At 44.0% G+C, this 17989-nt stretch overlaps 1 protein-coding gene across 1 annotated transcript in view; it reads left to right on the top strand.

The window, feature by feature from the left end:
- Positions 1–17989, top strand: part of LOC127382291 (hormonally up-regulated neu tumor-associated kinase-like) — a 92885-nt gene that overhangs the window by 74371 nt on the left and 525 nt on the right. The gene's annotated exons all lie outside the window — the stretch shown is intronic.

Genomic DNA, 17989 nt, shown 5'->3' with positions numbered 1-17989 from the left:
ACACTCCCAATGTGACAGGAACAAACTGGGGTGCATCGGAGCAGGAGGACATTGCCTGAGAACCGCTGTGTGCAACCACCCTGCTGCTCTTCTCCAGCGACGCCACAGCAGGAGCTACCACCCCAGACAAATTACAGCCCAAGGCTGACTTGGACAAACAAACAAACAAAGTTAACCTCTTTATTAAAATCTCTTAAAGCAGGCAGAAAACGGATTGCAAAAGCCCGGTAAATCAGCTTGACACATGTGTTTCCCTTTTGTCACATGACTCCCATGTTTTAAACTGGAGAGCGTTCCTGTCTGGCATTTCCTGCAACTGCTCTGAGGAAAAGCCACAGCAATATAGTATTTCTTCTATAGATGTTAACGTTTAAAGACTCACAGAAGTGGCTAACATTCAATTTCTGGTCAAAATTTGCTCACTTTCTTCCTTTGTTTTTCCAGATGAAGACAACCTGGTGAAAGCTTTCCCACATTCCTCTTTGCACTTTTGCCATGACAAAACTTAGCTGACATAGGCAAATTTGAGCTCTATAAACATCTATCTCAGTCCAACTTTGTTTCAAGTTCCTGCCTCTTTATTAACTATGGAAGAGCACCTCTTCCTTCTTGCCCAAGCAAGCTGCTGGTTATCATTCCCATCCCAATGCTCGGTCGAGTAACGCATGATGCTGGCCTAGCACAAATACAAAACAGGTTCCTATGGAATCTGAAGTCCTGTTTGTACATCCTACCACCAACCACAGCGGAACAACAGCGTGCCAACGATACGGAAAAAAAATAACTCTATTTGCTCACTCCTTCTGTGCCTCTGTCTGAAATATACCTAGCTCCAAAGCTATTCTTTATAGTTATGAGGTGACAACTGAGAGTTAGCAGTCTGCTGAGTGAAAAAATGTTTGCGTTTATCCTTTTCAGAGATATCCTATATATACACACACGTACATGTGCAGAAGCTATTCATACCGGATAAGGAGATGTACCTAATCAACTGCAGTGCTTTTCCAAGTGGCATGAAAAGGAGTTCTGTATTTTCTGTGAATTAAGTGACAAAACTTCATTTGTAAAGATTATCCAAAAAGTAAATCATTTTTAAGCAAAGCCTGCAGTGGCACTTGCATTGCTTAAAACACTGAGAAGTGCTGTTGTGCTACTTCTGTAAACACTTTTGCCCAGCATTTTTAACAAAGAAAATCACCTCTTTGAAGTTGCTTGAAAACAATATTATTTTATAGTCAAACTTAAGAAAAATCTTTACATTTTTCACACAACCACTGAAATGTTGATGTTGGGGGTTCTTCTGGAGGTCATATAGTCCAACTGCCTTCCTGCCTGCAGGACTATCACCAGTGCCAAACCAACTCAGATATAGTTTTATTTAGTTGAGCCCTGAAAACCTTGAGGGATAGAAATTCCACCTCCTCCCTGGGTAGCCTGCTCCAATCCTGCACTACCCTCCAAAAGTCAAAGTTTTTTTCTTAATTTCCATTCTAACCTCCAAAGCCACAAGTTGATGCTGTGACCCCTTTTTTTTGCCACTTGAAACTATCAAGTAGGGTTTGGTTTCACCATCTCCATAGCTTGCCTTCAAGCAGTTGCAGGCTATTAGACTGCCCATAGCTGCCTCCCCACCAGGCTCTACAAGCACAGCTCTCTGCTTGGTAGCCCTCTCCACAAGGCCCTTTCCAGCAGCTCTATAGCATTTCAACCAACCTCAAGCATCACTTCTGATCAACAAGATGATTTCAGCTTTATCAGGGCTTCTCAAAATGTTGTCACTGAACAACTCCTTTGCTCTCCTTGGACTCTCTGGATTAGCTTTGTAAGGCCCAGCTGAGGCAGTCCAACACACCAGTGCCCCACAGTGTGCCTTTCCCCAGTCCTAGAGGTGACCACCCTGAGGGTAGATTGTGGGCTGGGCTAGGATGGCTGCCACCACCACACCTAAATCCTTTGAAGCCCATTCTCAGATGGACTTTAGCTCTGAATTTCAAACAATCTCATTATTCCTGGATCATTTTCCCCATGAATGGCTCATTTCAAGTAAATACAACAGTCCTATGATCAGATGCAGTGTAAGTCCTATGACTGCTGCCCTTGATTTAAGAGGAGCAGAAATCCCTGCAGAACTCTTTCCAGCAGGCAAGCATGTAATAAATCCTGTGAAAGTGTGAGGAAAATATGAAAAAAGGAGAGACAGATAAGAGAAATACTTTTTAAACGGACAGTCAACACCAGAGTTTAAAGTCTGTTTCTAGCCAAGTAATTACAATTGCTCTCTGTCATAATTTCTCATGGGTGGAAAAAAAAACCTGAAAAACAAATATGTAGTAATCTGCAAATCTGAACCACAGAAAATCTGTTATACTGTCCTTCTAAGGGAAGGTTACAAGTGATGTTAAAACAGGAGGGCTCTGCTTTTCTAATCACACAAAGCTTAGTGGTCCAAATTAGTTCTCGGCCCCTGACCACTTGGATTTTGAGACATGCTGGGTATCAACCCTCTCACAAGTAGCAAGACTGGTTTTGGCCTCTTCATCAACAGCTCAGCTGTGTACTTCCCTCCTTAAGGTGCAAGAAACAGCTACTGAACAGAAAACCATATTCTAACAGCCTCAATTCCACTCAAATCTCAGCTCTTCACACATAGGGACATTCAGTACCTGTCTGCTACTGACCAAAACCAATTACTCTCCCCTGTTTCTTTAGGCATCTGCATGCTTGTATCTTGTTTAGACTCTCTGGATTGCTCTCCAGAAGCCATCAGAGCTGCCTAGCTGCCCCCACAGGATAAGCAGAGGGACTGAGATGGGATTTAGGTATCTGACCACAGCCTGAAGTGAAGAGTCCAAGTGTCCTGCCAACCATAGAATCATAGAATCATAGAATCATAGAATCATAGAATCCTAGGGGTTGGAAGGGACCTCGAAAGATCATCTAGTCCAACCCCCCCTGCCAGAGCAGGGTCACCTAGAGTACATCACACAGGAAGGCGTCCAGGCGGGTTTTGAATGTCTCCAGTGAAGGAGACTCCACAACCTCTCTGGGCAGCCTGTTCCAGTGCTCTGTCACTCTTACAGTAAAAAAATTTTTTCGGATATTCACCTTGAACCTCCTATGCTCCAATTTACACCCATTACCCCTTGTCCTATCACTGGTCATCACTGAGAAGAGCCTAACTCCATCTCCCTGACACTCACCCCTTACATATTTGTAAACATTGATGAGGTCACCCCTCAGCCTCCTCTTCTTGCCAACAAGTGACAATTGCTTGGCTCTGCTCACCTTAGCCATCATGCATCCTTAATCCAGCCAAAAACTCACCCAGCCCTGGGGCTATCTGTGCTTATAAGCTTCCAGTAAACCTTTGGGAGCACAGTGTACACACACACACATACTCACCCTCTCCTCAGGCAGCTTCCCTTGAGTGTGCCAGGCCATTAAAAATGTTTCTAGTTCCCAGCTTGGAAACACTTGACCTGCTGTAGAGAAATCAACCTTTGGCATGTCCTCCATTCAGTCCTCCCAACCCAGACTTTGTTTTCATATTCTTTGCTATCAGTGAAGACATTTTAACAAGCTACAGAAAAGTTCTGGATAAATTTGCTTAGTTAAAAGCATTTCTGAATCCACACTGTAAACAGAGAGATGACTCAACAGCAATACTTCCTAAAACCCCAAGTACTCAACAGCAAGTTATATACAGGAAACAAGACAGTTTTAGTTATAAAAACCCAGCCTTACTCTCATATAGAGTATTTCTGTCTTCTATATGAGATACAGTAATGAGTAATCAGAATCCTTTTGTGTTATTTGCCCATTGCCTTAGCATACAGACAAATTCCAGAAAAGTCTAATTTAATAGGCCTATTATGAAAATATGGAGGAGACAACTTTCCCTGTTGCACTCCAGGCAACTTTAAAACTATCTCTCAAAGCTCCCTATGTATGTTAGTTTTCCAGCCATCAGCTGACACGGAATGGCAGTGGCAAAAGCCAGCAAATTATCTCCAGAGCTTTTCTGGAGACCCATTGATTTGGGCTGGGATTTGGGATTTTCAGTCAAGCTAGATGTCAACCCAGTTTGTACCATCAGTAACTTGGTGCAATTTCAATACTGTTGAAACCAGAAGGACATTGAAGAGCAGAGTACTGGAGCTAAACTGAATGGCAGAGCAGATCTCCGGACACACAGTCAAAACATTTCCTTCCTCCCCCCAAAAAAATGCAACAGGACCCATTCAAACAGAAATCTTTTGCTGGGTTCAAGCAGCAGCATCAGTGGCAGATAAAATGCAGATAAGAACACTGGGACAAATACAGAGCCCAGAGCAAACTAGAGCCCTACCCCTGAGATCTTGGATCATACATGTAATCAGTGCCTGTGGCTCCCACCACTTGGAGACACTCCTATGTACTACATATCCTTCTAGGCAGTCTTGGCACTGTTAGAAGGAGAGCGTGTATAACCACCTGCATGAAGTTGTCTGTTCTGAAGGAATAAACATGCTAATGTGCTGTGGGGCTGAGGAAAAGGCATGACAGGTTCCTCCCACTTTCCATGCCTGTCTTAGAGTCAGGGGCTGTCACTGGGGCTTGTAAAACTTTAGTAAACAACACACAAAGCTCCTCAAGGGAGGGGGAAAAAAAAAAAAAAGAAAAAAAAAAGTTTTGGTAGTTGATTTGTTGCTTTTGTGAGTGTTCTGTTATAAACTCAGAAATTGCCCTGTTTTCAAGTTTCTGGTTTTGTGAGGAGGAAAAAGGTGCTCCCTTTCCAACATGGGATGGAAGCACACCAGAAAAAAAAAAAAAAAAAAAAAAAAAGCCTGCTTTAGGAATGTTTCTCAGAGGAAAAAAAAAGACACTCCTACAAAAGGACATATAAGGCAAAATTCACAGGGGTGTAAGACCATATGAAAGGAAGTATTAAGGCTTACCTTAATACACTTCTCTGCTAAACACACTCCTGACCTATCTGACTGCCTCTCCTCTCACCTACAGCCACATGAGCTACTCCTAGATCAGTGTTAGTAAGAACATACTATTCTACAGCAAGCCCAGCATCTTGACCCAGACTAAGGCTCCTATATAGACGCTAAGGACACTGCTAAAGAAACACAGACCCTATTGTTAATCATTTATTTTAGCAAACTTCCTTCACAGCCTGAGCTAAGCACTATATTAAATTGTGAAGAAATGACACAGAACTAGAAATCACTAGAACTACTATGCTGCAAGTGACTTTTAAATCAAGTGCATCAGTTATACAGTATTTAGCACTGTGCTGTAAAGGGTGGTAAATGGAGGTGTCATAAATATCTGACTTTATCATCTGTTGACTCATAATCCAGATGCCAATGGGATATAAATCATGTAAAGCATGTTTCCAGATTAGGAAAGTCTGACTGTTCAGCGCTGTTCTAGCAAACCACATTGTTTCTTTACAGGACCAGGAGTGCCCTCTGATGGTTAGTATCTATTACCGGGAAGTAAGAGCTGACTGAAAAGCGGCGCATCCGAAGTTGTATGCGCAATACAAAACCTTCTCAGTTCCTGAACTGTGTATTTATGGTCTTCTGTATGCTTAAATGTTTCTATGGCTGATCTTGTTTTGTTGGAAATGCTGGGGGTTTTTGCACATTTGTCTTTCCATTTCAGTTACTTCTATTGATATTTACAGGTGCACACACATGCGAGGGATGCAATCAGATAACGGCTCGTGCATACAACTAGTTTGAAAAGAATTAAGTTGAAGGAAATTTCAGGCATAAACTAGAGGATTGCTAAAATAGGCTCTGAGAAAGGCCTTGAAAGGCTCTGACAAATTCAGGCACCTGGAAATCCAGATATTCAGCTGAATGTCCAAGAGCAGGATAAAACTGGAAAGCTCTCTGAAGAACTATGTCTTTTTCCAGCTGTATAAGCTAACTTTATAAAGCATGTTAACTCTCTCTACAAACTTTGCCTCACTTAGAATATCACATCTACAACACAACTGTAAGAAAAAAGGAAATAAATTCTTTTTTTCCCCTCACCTGTGACTTTACCTGCCCTTCAGGTATTCAGCATCTCAGGGTTAGTTATAATTTTATCACCTAGAATATCAACTTTTCCTTCAAAACAGATTAGGAAGACAGTCACAGACTTGGAACTCTTAGTGAAGATAACCACTATGCCCACTACATAACATATTTAAGTGTCCCCCTTCAAGTGATGGAGCAGCAGGACTGGAGCTAACAGCTTTGGTGAGACAAAATCCCTCTGAAGTGGTATCAACCACACACTCCATTTGCAATATCCAAACCCTTAAAATATTCATCAACTGTACTTTAAAGTGAATATTAAACTGAAGGTCTGAAGAGTCTTAAAAATAGTCAGGCAAAATAGGAAGAATTGCACAGTTTAATAAGTTACAAATGCAAACAACCTCAAGTTTAAGTGCAAAACCCAATTCCTTAGATTTGCAAAGGAGGATGGATGGCATCAAGTGATACAGATGGAGAGCAGAGAGCTGTGTGCATTTTCCTTACTTTTCCATTGCTGCTGCTGATGTGCAAAGGCAGCAGACATTTTGTTCCTAGGTCTGTTGCACTCTTTTAGGAAAGAGCCAAACAAGCTCTGCTCTCTCACGGCTACTTTATCTTGTTGTTATTTTTGTAATCTAAACCAAATGTCATTTTTAGATTTTCTCTCTGATGATGAAAGATAACAGCCTCGGATGAAAGACACGAGCAGCAAGCATTTTCCATGCCAGCTTTCCCTCTGGTTTTGCATCTATTGCAGAACTCTAAATATTTTTAAGTACGGCAATGCTTGAAAATTATGATTGGAGTGTCCCTTTTCCACCTGGGATTACCTTTGGTTGAGACCTGGACTGGGATTAGCTGGATGCTGACGGGGAGTATGAGGCATCTCCTCAGCAATATCCGTTTCAAGTGATCTCTGTCCATCCTGTGAGACTTGCCAGCCTGGCTAAGCCCCTTCACATCAGGGCAGGCTGCTGGGAACTCCCCCTGCTTCTTGGGGGTCCCCCTCCCCAGCTCTGTGCCTGAGCCTGGCCCAGCTGCCCCACAGTCCTGCCATGCCCCTCGCTCCTCACAGCTGCTCCTGTGGGGACAGAAGCTCCTTCTGTCAGATTTGCCAAGGAAAAACTACACAATCCTCTTGCCCCTGAGGGTTTCTCCATCCCGGGGTGCTCAGCACCCGGGGGGCTCCAGGGCGAGGGTGGGAGGTGCCACGGGCCCTGCTAAGGCCATGCAGGAGCCACAAACCCACAGAACCATTCTGGTTGGAAAAGACCTTTAAGATGAACGAGTCCAAGCATAACCTAACTCTACCAACCATTCACCTAACTCTACCAAGCCCGGTGCTTAAACCATGAACCTGAGCACCACATCTGTGCATCTTTTAGAGGTGATTCAGCCACCTCCGTGGAGCTGAGGAGGGAAGGGACTCTCACCACTGCCTGCCTCGGGGTCTGGCTCTGCCCAGTGGCAGCTTCAGCCCCGGAACCAGCCCCGCAAGAGAAGGAGCAGCAATTTCCCAGCTAGCCACAGAGGAGGGAAACCTACTGCTCTTTCCTCTCCGCTGCCCACGTCCCTCCAGTTGGCCTGTGCCGCCTGAAGAAGTTTCACGCTAACGCCCCCACCTCTCATCCCATCCCAAGGCTTCCACCAGTTTGGAATCATAATCATAGAATGGTTTGGGTTGGAAGGGACCTTAAAGATCACCTTTAAGGTCCAGCTACCCTGCCATGGGCAGGGCCAGCTCCCACTAGACCACATTGCTCCAAACCCCATCCAACCTGGCCTTGAACACTTCCAGGGATACAGCATCCACAGCCTCCCTGGGCAACCTGTGCCAGTGCTTCACCACCCTGACAGTGAAGAATTTCTTCCTACTACCTAACCTAAATTTACCCTCTTCCAATTTGCAACCATTCCCCCCTTGTCCTATCACTCCGTGCCCTTATAAAAAGTCCCTCCCCAGCTCTTTCCAGTAGCCCTTTCAGGTACTGGAAGGTGCTATAATGTCTCCCCGGAGCCTTCTCTTCTTCAGGCTGAACAACACCAACTGTCTCAGCCTGTCTTCACACAAGAGGTGCTGCAGCCCTCTGATCATCTTCTTGGCCCTCCTCTGGACTAGCTCCAACAGCTTTTTTAGGAAAAAAAAAAAGAAAATTAAAAAAATTCCATTTAAAATGTGAAACAGGTTATGCTGGTAACTCCTACCATCTTTCTAACACACATTTCAGTCAGGACATTAATGGGAACCAATCCTTTTAGCATTGCATTTTTTTTCCAAAAGTCAGTGTTGTTGCCTAATGGAACAACAATGTCACCGACAGTATTTGGCATCACAAGTACCAAGAGAGAACATTTCTTTTCTGAAATCCCCATGTCTCTAGTACCTGCCAGTTATCAGTGGGCAATACCTACTGTTAGCGTGTAGCTATGGTGGTAGCATCTCAACAGGCAGAATAAGCACCAGGCTGCTTAATAAAACTGTTTGCAAAATGTGAGATGGATGGTGAAAGGGATGAGCTAAGGAGAAATACTTATAATTTTCTAAGAGGAGGCTCCTAGCAGACATGATCAACTGTACAGGCATAGCTCAAAAACAGCAGCTGGTTTATGAGTGTGCAAAACAACAGGGCAGAGGCCTACTGGGTCCTTCCTGTGTGCATGGCCTTTGGGGATTGGGAAGTGCTTGTGTTTTGTGCAACACCAGAAAGTAAATATCAGAGCTGGAGCCAGGGAAAGAGAGTTACAGATTTTTTTAGGATGTTCTATAATGAAATCTTTATAGCTTTAAATCATCTTGAGCTTATGTAGAATAAAACACTGCCTTTTGTTGCTGCATAAGGCTGCAGGAGTAAAATTAATAACACCTTGGTATTGCCAGCCAAGTAGTATGAACCATTCCTGTGTGGACATATAGTTTAATTTTTTAATCCAAAGTTTGATTTGACTTGTTCCTCATAGGTGAGGCCTTGCAGATCCTGCATCCCTGTCTCTGCCATAAATAAGGAGGCAGAAATGCAGTATTTTGCTTTTGTATTGCTTATCATTTCACTGACAGAATGTTCTTTTCCTTTGCTGACAATTCCGGTCAAACAGGAATCAAACAGATTAGATATGAGAAACACAGAATTAAACACAATCCAGAAACAGAATTCTGTGGACCAAAAGGTAATAAAATCTCTAGCCACTGGGATGGATGAACTTTAATTTGATAATAATTCATCAGTGCTATGGAGGAGAAGGATCAATAATAAAACGGTACGAAAATACCAGTCTTGTTGCTTTATGGACAAATCGACCTAGCCAGTCCAACACCTTGAATGAGGGGAGACTGACATGCTAACCACGGTCTACACATCTTTACCCTTCAGGCATGCCGAGGTGATGGCAAGATCAAAGAGGCTTTTGAAATGCCAAGTTCTGAGAAAGGAAATTGGGAAATATAACTCCAGAGTTAGCTGGAGGGGGCAGGGATGAGGGTCATGTTAGAAGGTGTTAACCACTGTAGAGAGAAGAGAGACTCTTATCCCAGATGGTGCAGACATTTCATTGATGAAATATAACTGCGACCAGCCCGTGTTGCAAGGTAATGACACGTGTCACAACTTGAACATCAAAAGTGGTCACAGGCTATAAAGGAACCGTGTTTGTGGGAGCAGTAGGGACAAGAAAAGTTGGACACTGGAGGCTGTGTCTCTGAGACACCGTAGTAAGAGGATCAGAAAAGAAAGGAAGGAAGAGATTGTCTTGCTGACAGCTGCCCGAGGATAGGAGCGGAGGACAAGTAAGATACTGCTTCCTTTGTAATGAATACAAGATGTACCTCCCTGGCCTGACAGTTGCTGAGTAAACTGAGTTAGTTACTTAGACAAGTCCTTTTGGTCCACTCCGGTTTTCCTGTACATTCTTAGTACATTCTGTTTTAATTAGACCGGTTGAGTCCTTGATTGTTTGCAAATTTCATGCAGACTTTTCCTCAGCGGCGCTTCTAAGGAGGAAGAGCTACAGAAAGATGCCTGGAGCCTATCACAGTTGGGATGTTTGGTCAAAGGGGCTTGGACTATGGAGACCTCATGGCACTTGCAAAACTGAGGTCTGGCGAACACAAAGGAAACACCTGGATAGTCAGATGCATTTTGACTCCTTCATCTTTTTTTTCTTCCTCTAATTTTCTTGTATCTCAGGATTTCAGTATAATGGAAGCCAAGTCAGAAAGAGGGATGTCAGTCAGCTTTCATGAAAACCAATGCTGCAAAGTAGAAATTATTTATGCTAAAACTATACGTGTAATGAAAAGTGCTGAATGCAAACAAATTGTAGGAAAATAGGGAAGGGGATCCTAAAAAATGTAAGTGATGGAACTAGCCACATCCAGCAGAGTGCAGCATCCTCCTAGACGAACAGTGCATGAGCACACCAGCTGTGCGCCGTTTGCCTTCTGATTCAGTAATAGGTGTCAGATGCAAATAAGCAGATCTCCCAGAAAAAGAATGATACCTTTCCATTTACACATTTGGAATAATACATAGATGCTCTTCAGTGATTGACTGTATATTTCAATATAAATATTTTGGGGATGGAAAGTAGAAGGAATCTGAGACTGGAATTGGAAGTGGGACCTGCAAAGGTCCGAGCTGGACACACGGGGAGGAGTGGAGGGTTAGCCAAAGAAATAATGAGTTGACTGGTAGCCTGGTGGTAGGGCAGGACATTGAAATCTAATGAACTCACAGAACTGACAGAGCAGAGAATGAAATGAAAGGCAAAGAGAGTGAGATCAGTACATGGAGCCAGAGATAGGGAAAAAAAACATGCTGGAAGAGACAAAACAGGAGGGATCAAAGAGGGAAGGAAAAGCAAGAAAGGGTGTTCTTATCACCAATAAAGCCCATCTCTCTACAGAGGCCTTGGGATGTGTACGTGACACTGTTCTGCTTCTGCAAGTCTCTGTGAAACCCCATGTCTGATCTAGTTCAATATTGCACCACGAAGAATGAAAACATCCTATCACTATCATTTTGGCAGGAGTCAGCAGGAAGAGGTCTGTACTGTGAATTCAGAGGTTCCAAACCAACTGTGGTACTATGGAGATAATAATATGCTGCCACATGATAGGACTTCCGGGTTTGTTTTTTTCTTATTTGCTTTTTTAAAAACCCTAAGACTTTTCAGACAAAATTACTTTAAAAACCTTGTTAAGGTCACAGAATCAAATCTAGAAAAATCAGGCAATGCCATCGTGAAAATTGTTTTTACCCATGAAAAGGCATTATGGTGGGGTCTTGAAGTACACAGCCAACTGCAGTTTCTCCACTGGAATTCTGTTTCATTCTCTATGGAAAAAGCTTGTTTGGGGATGATCAGGTTTATACAGTGAAGAAGGTTCTTTCCCCTCTCATTTGTTGCAGAAGTACAAAGGACATAAGACAGAAGTCAGGTGTTTACATAAGAAGGATGGTGTCATGGTTAGAGTCACTGGACAAGCTGTGAAGTGTTCTTCAGCACCTTTTCACCTTCATAGGCTCACCGTGACATTTGGGAATTCACTTAGTGAGACATTTGCTAGTCACTACTGACTTCTGTTTTCTAAGCCATGATCATGTCAACTGGTGCTTGATGTGAGGGTCAGTGGTCTGCAGTGTGTAGGACTACCAAAAGCTACAGCCTTGCTTGAGAAAAGGACTAAATCCACCTAAGCCCTCTGAAAAGCCGTGTCTCAGAAGACTGAGGCAGGGGAAGGTTGACACTTTTAATTGTCATTTCTGTGCATTGTAAATCCCTGATTCGTAAAACAGTGATGAGATGACTACATTATCCAAGAGGGGTGGTCTGGAAATTGAGTAGCATTCTGTAACACTGCGGTGAAGCAACGAGGGCTCCATAATCCATCCTGCACAGTACAAGAATCAGAGCCCAAGTGAAATGCATATTTTATGATAGCATAATTAAACCCCAATCATAATACATAGGCACAGTGAAGTCAAACTAGATCTTATGGCCAATGTTGGTTGTGAGATTTCCTGTCTTTTAAGATTATTTTACATCTTCATCTTAATTTTATAGCCCACTATGATCCACGTTATGGGTGCATAAGATTGCATACGTATGTTGAAAGGTATGTGTACATCCTGTATGCACATGGGATTAATCTGATCTAATTTCACTCATCTAGACTTGCTTCCCTCAGTTGAGGTTTTATTCTAAAGTAGGTGCCCATGACAGGTAGGATGCCTGTCTCTTCATGTTTGCTACTTGTTAGCTGTTTCCTCACAGGGAAGTGTATTTAAGAGCCAGGTATTTTGCATCTGACATGGCCCGGATTTAATAACCCAGGAAGGTTAGAACTGGACCCCCTTGCTTTCTAAATTCCTGCTGCAATAGCGGAGTCAGGGGTGGCTGGATCCAGTCCTGTACGTGTCACAACTCAGACGGGGCAGCCCAGGGAGATGAGGACTGAACCCCCTTGCTTTCTAGACTTCCTTCAGAGAGGAGCTCAGGTGTGGCTGGGCCCCAAATCCTTCTCTCAGACCTGGTCTTTTCCCAGAGAGAGTAAATGTGTGACGGTCCGAGTAAAAGCTCGACCGTCCAACACCCCTTGATCAGATTAAGGTGCAGCGACACACAAGGCCTGTTTATAACAACTAACACATTTATTACACTAGTAGGAGTTAATATTGAGCAACCTAAACAAAACCACCTGCATATATATATTAAATAAGGAAAAGAGGATGAGAAGGAAAAGGTGAGAGGAATGGGGGGGGGCAGAAAGAGAGGGATAAAGAGAGAGAGAGATAAAGACGACAGGAAAATCACCGGTCCTGAATCCAGTGTTGTTGGTCCAGCCAACGGGAGGGGGGGTCGGTGTCCATGGTCAGTGTAGATGAAACTCCCCAAGCCCACCACTGCAGCCCCCTATTTTATAGGCCTAGAATCTTGATTTCACAACGAGTATGTGTGATGGAGCCATACATGTGTGAGCAGCTGGAGTGGACCTGCCCCCTCCGCCCCTCGATCATTGTCGTTATCTCAGTCTTTGTCATCTCATCTATGCAGTCCCGAGGCCATATGCAGGCCATTACTGCAGCCTCCATCCTCCCAGGAAGGCCTTTTGGGATGCACATGAGCAGGGGCTACAACGGGGTTTCGATACCATTTCCCAAAGTAGGTCCGGAGGGCTGGTCCCTCACAGCATCATAGCTTAAAACATACCATGATATTCACATGGTTAGTGACAAACAACATACTTCATGAATGGCAGGTGCAAATATACAAGTATCCAATTTAACAGGTCAGGCAAAAAGAGACCTAGCTAGTCTATGAATTTGATTTCTAAACTGTATTTTCTGAACCAAGAAAAAATGTATAAGTAAAATCCAACTTTGATCTAAAAAATGGTTTTATTTTAGATTTCTACATTATCTTTCCTGGACCCTTTTTTCCATCTGATACTTTTCCCTACCCAATTATCTGTTTAACAGCCTGCTCCATGTACTGACAATCTTGACTGTAAACTCTGGCCTAAAAGCTCTTTTTTATGTCCTGTCAAAGTAACACCTAACATCTGAGACACTTCTTGCCTTAAAATCCAAGCACTTCTGTAGAACAGTTAATAAATACTCATACTACCAGTATCATAATGGTTTCCAGTCAAGTAGAAATGACACACTATATGCCAAAAATACATGGCTGGATCTCAGCACTGCATCCAGGAGGTCTAAGCAATATTGGTGAAATGCACTTTGTCTAGGGTGAACCACGGCATGCAGGCACCATGGGAATGGGAACAGAGATTGAGGAAGTTAGATTTGCTTTCAGCAGCAGCATGTGGTTCAGACTACCACATGAGACTGCTGTTCCATTCTAAGGGAAGAAGTAATGACTGTTCCTTACCAGCTGGTAGAGATGGTATTAGTCATTGGATTAGTCATTGGCCTCTTCCCACTCCAACTGTACTCTACTGTGGGAAGGAAGAAGCCTTTTTTCTAGAGAGGGTTTTTTGCATGCTTCTGACTAGCCATACTGCTGAAGAAACCTATGTATAAAGCACCTCCAAAAAATTTATGGGCCACTCTCCTTTTCCTTATCCCTTCACTCACATGCAGAGTCATTAGTAAATTATTCTCAACAAGAGCAAAGTACTTCACCTTTTGATGCTATTAAAGTAAAATCACTATTCCAGAGGTAAAGCAGTAGATAGTCCTTCAGTTAATTGCACGAGTCTAACAACAATTGGTGATAACAAGAAAAGAAAGAAATACAGTTGTATCAAAAGGGACTGAGTCTGTTTGGACTAAGAATTACAGTGAAAATTTGTACTTGTAAGACACAGGAGAGAAACACAAGAGAGGAGGATCCCCACTCCACCAGGATGGAAATGAGAATGATATCCAAAGAATTTACTGAGGGAAGAAACAACACAGGGCATCCCTCTGTCTTCTAAGTCAGACCTAAGAGCTCACTGCCACAATGGTGGGAGTGCACCTGAGGACAAAATACGTCTTGTGCAGCCCTGGAAAAGCAATGACAGCATGTCTTAGAGATTATGTGGCTTGGGGCAAAATGAAGTCATGCGTGGAGGTGATGAGCTGTTTGAGAGGCCAGTGATGTTGTTTATGACACTGGCAGTCTTCTGAAGTCTGCTGAGACAGTTCATTGTCTTTGGATTCTCACTCTTGGGTAAGAAAGGGCTGACCTCGAGACTCTCTCAGTTATACCACTAGAAGGATAGCAGAGAAAACCTCTTTCTGTGTAGAGGGCCAGGAGGGAAGTCTGATTATTCCTGTAACACCTCCAAGCAGAGAAATGCCGGGAACCACTATTTGTCAGTTGATTGCTGAGCCAGACCACCCTGGAATGTTTGTGGTAGAGCCTGAGAAACTCCAGCCTTGTGGGATGTTTAGTCAGCTGGCTGCCAGTCTGTGGCAGCTCTTAGTCATCTCAGAGCCAGCTCCTGAAGAGAGGACTCCTTTGGCCTCAGTGTCATGAGTTCCTCTTGAAGACATCCAGTGCAAGTGACTGCCCCATTCTTGGTCCGTTCTAGAGTATTTTGAAACCAAGTATGTTGCAATACCTGATGTGAGCTGCTGGGCCATGAAATACAGTGACAAAAAAAGCCTTTTTACTGGAAACCCTCTGCAGAAGGTCCAGAAATTACTTCTAAGTAACCTTTAACCCAAAAAGTCAAGACGAATTCATTATCCTTTGTTTCATGCTAGCTTCTGGAGTAAGACCAAGAGCTCGTTGCCCATACAGCTCTGCTGAGTGGCCTAAAGGAACAATACAAAGCAACCCACTTCCTAGAGGGAAACCACAATGAAGGAGAGGTATTATCCATGCTTTCTCAAGGTACTGCTCACTGGCTGTGGAACTCACTCTTGCCCAACCTTGCCCAACACTTCAGCCCATGTCAGAACCAGCCTTGTGTAAGAGCTTTGAAAATTATTAAAGAAGCTCTGGAAGAGCTTTCCTGAGACATATACCAGTGCTGAATACAAAGACCTATCTCCACTATTCAGAGGATGTGCCAGTGACATCTTGGTTTAATTACTCCTTTCAGTGGAGCTGGAGGGGAGAAGGAGGAGTCAGCTAACAGTTGCACAAGAAGCACATTTTTCCTCTCTAGCCCTCTCTCTCATATACTTGGTAGACACACACTTTCTTGTGCTTGTTTGTCTTCTCTAGCTTCAGTTTTAGCAGCCTCAGGTGTACTACAGTGCGTTTTCATGATGTTACACTTTTCTTTAAAACATCAGTGGAAAGCTGGAGAGGCAGCAAGAGGATAAGGTGGATGGGTATATCTAGTGAACTTCCTGGTTTAGTAGCACATCCCTTGGCTCAGATATCCCTGCTCTGGACATCCCAGCATGGTTCTGGAATAGGCCAGTAGACCAGCACAAGGCTGGTCTCCCTCTTCTTGCCTTAATCAATATCCAGGAAGCTACTACCCAGGATAAAGGCAGCAGCATCAAAGAGCTCTTCCCACAGCAAAAAGATGCCTATTAAAATGTCTGATAACCACCTACATGAATGTTGCCTGAGATCTTTGCAGAATAAGAATGAGAAGCTTGACAAGGGAGACATCATGAACAGCCAAGGCCATCAGGCACAAGAGGCAGTGTGGCCTCCCCATGAGCACTCCACTGTCCATGCGTGATACATAAGGTGCAGTGTCTTTTCAGGACAGCTTAGGCTGTTTCTGATACACTTTCCTGGACCAGACTAAAGCATGACTGTTGAGTGGTTGCGCTGCGCTGTACAAGCCAAAGACAATATTTTGTAGGCAAGTAAGTACATTCTGCTTCCTTTGGGGTTTTGCTGTGTGTCTGTGTTTGCACAGAGCTGCAGTGGGCAGACCTGGCATCTGTTTAGAAATGGTGTGGCTGGGGACAGTGATTGATGAGGAAAAAAGAAAGGGCCAGACAGATACCAATGAAATAAATGGTGTTTGGTGCACATAGGCATGCAAGTTTGACCATCCAGAACCAGAGCGACTGGCCAGAGGTGTCTTTGTTTCTGACACAGCTGACTTCCTAGCAGATTTGGGCCACTTGGTAACACTGGCTTTACTATTTGTCTAGCAGGTTCAGAGCAGGGCAACTGGATCAGGATGAAGTGGGTGTGACTGCACTCAGGTCTAGTGTTTACTTTCTACACATGACGAGCTGTTAAAACTCATGGGGGTGTTGATCGACAGCCAGCAGAATATGAGCCAGCAGAATATGAGCCAGCAGTGGGCCCAGTTGGCCAAGAAGGCCAACAGCATCCTAGCTTGTATCAGAAATAGTGTGGCCAGCAGGAATAGGGCAGTGATTGTCCCCTCTCAGCACTGGTGAGGCTGCACCTTGAATACTCTGTTCAGTTTTGGGCCTATCACTACAACAAAGACATTGAGGTGCTGGAGAGTGTCCAAAGAAGGGCAACAAAGTTGGTGAAGGCTCTAGAGCACAAGTCGTAGCAGAAGCAGCTGAGGGAACTGGGGTTGTTTAGTCTGGATAAAAGGAGGAAACCTTATCACTCTCTACAACTACCTGAAAACAGGTTGTAGCCAGGTGGGTATTGTTTTTTTCGTCCAAGTTACAAGAACAAGAGAAAATGGCCTCAAACTGTGTCAGGGGAGGCTTACACTGGACATTCGGAAAAATTCCTTCATCAAAAGGGTTGTCAGGCACTGGAAAAAGCTGCCTAGGGAAGTAGTCACCATCCCCAGAGGTCTTTAAAACACATGTGGCGCTTAGGGACTTAGTTTTGTGGTGGACTTGGCAGTGCTAGGCTAACAGCTGGACTTGATCTTGAAAGTTTTTTCCAACCAAAATCATTCTATGATTCTGTTAAGTCAGTGGAGATCTAGTCAGTACAGGGAACACACCTCGAGGAGCAACCAGTAGAACAGCCACGGCATGAGACAGTTGCCCAAAAAGAGACATCCAGACACCCAAGACAGCTACATGAGATGGGAAGATATGACAGAAGATCTGACTTTCTGGAGGGAGATGTGGAGACCACCAAACAGCACCAAAACCTTTGTTTAGCTGACGAATCCCAGCTGGCACGTCTACTTTAGGGTGACAGGATCACTCTCCAAGGGCTAGTGACTGTCCTGACAAGATTTCCATTGGCCACAAAGAAAACCTACACAAATTGGAGCACACAAGGCACCTACCTACTTGTAAACACCTAAATGTGTCTTGGCTTTGAAGAGAGTCCCAGCCAGGCTGCCAGCAACAGGCCAGTGGAGGGGCAAGCACAGCTAAAGGGGATCTGAAAAGGAGGAGAGGAAGCACAACTCCAGATTTGCTAGCACAGCTTCTGCCATTAGGCTTTCCCCTGGGATGGGGTAGGAATGAGAAGATACCCCACAGCTGTTTTAATTCAAGTCTCATACGGGAGCACAGGGACAGTGGAGCATGGCCACCACGGAGGAAAATACAGGTTCATTCCCTTTGCAGCCATCTGAGGAAATAAACAGA

The sequence above is a fragment of the Apus apus genome, chromosome 3 (assembly GCF_020740795.1).
Source record: "Apus apus isolate bApuApu2 chromosome 3, bApuApu2.pri.cur, whole genome shotgun sequence".
In the NCBI taxonomy this organism is placed as follows: domain Eukaryota; kingdom Metazoa; phylum Chordata; class Aves; order Apodiformes; family Apodidae; genus Apus; species Apus apus.
The sequence above is the reverse complement of the archived record's forward strand: the minus strand, read 5'-3'. Positions and strand labels throughout refer to the sequence as shown.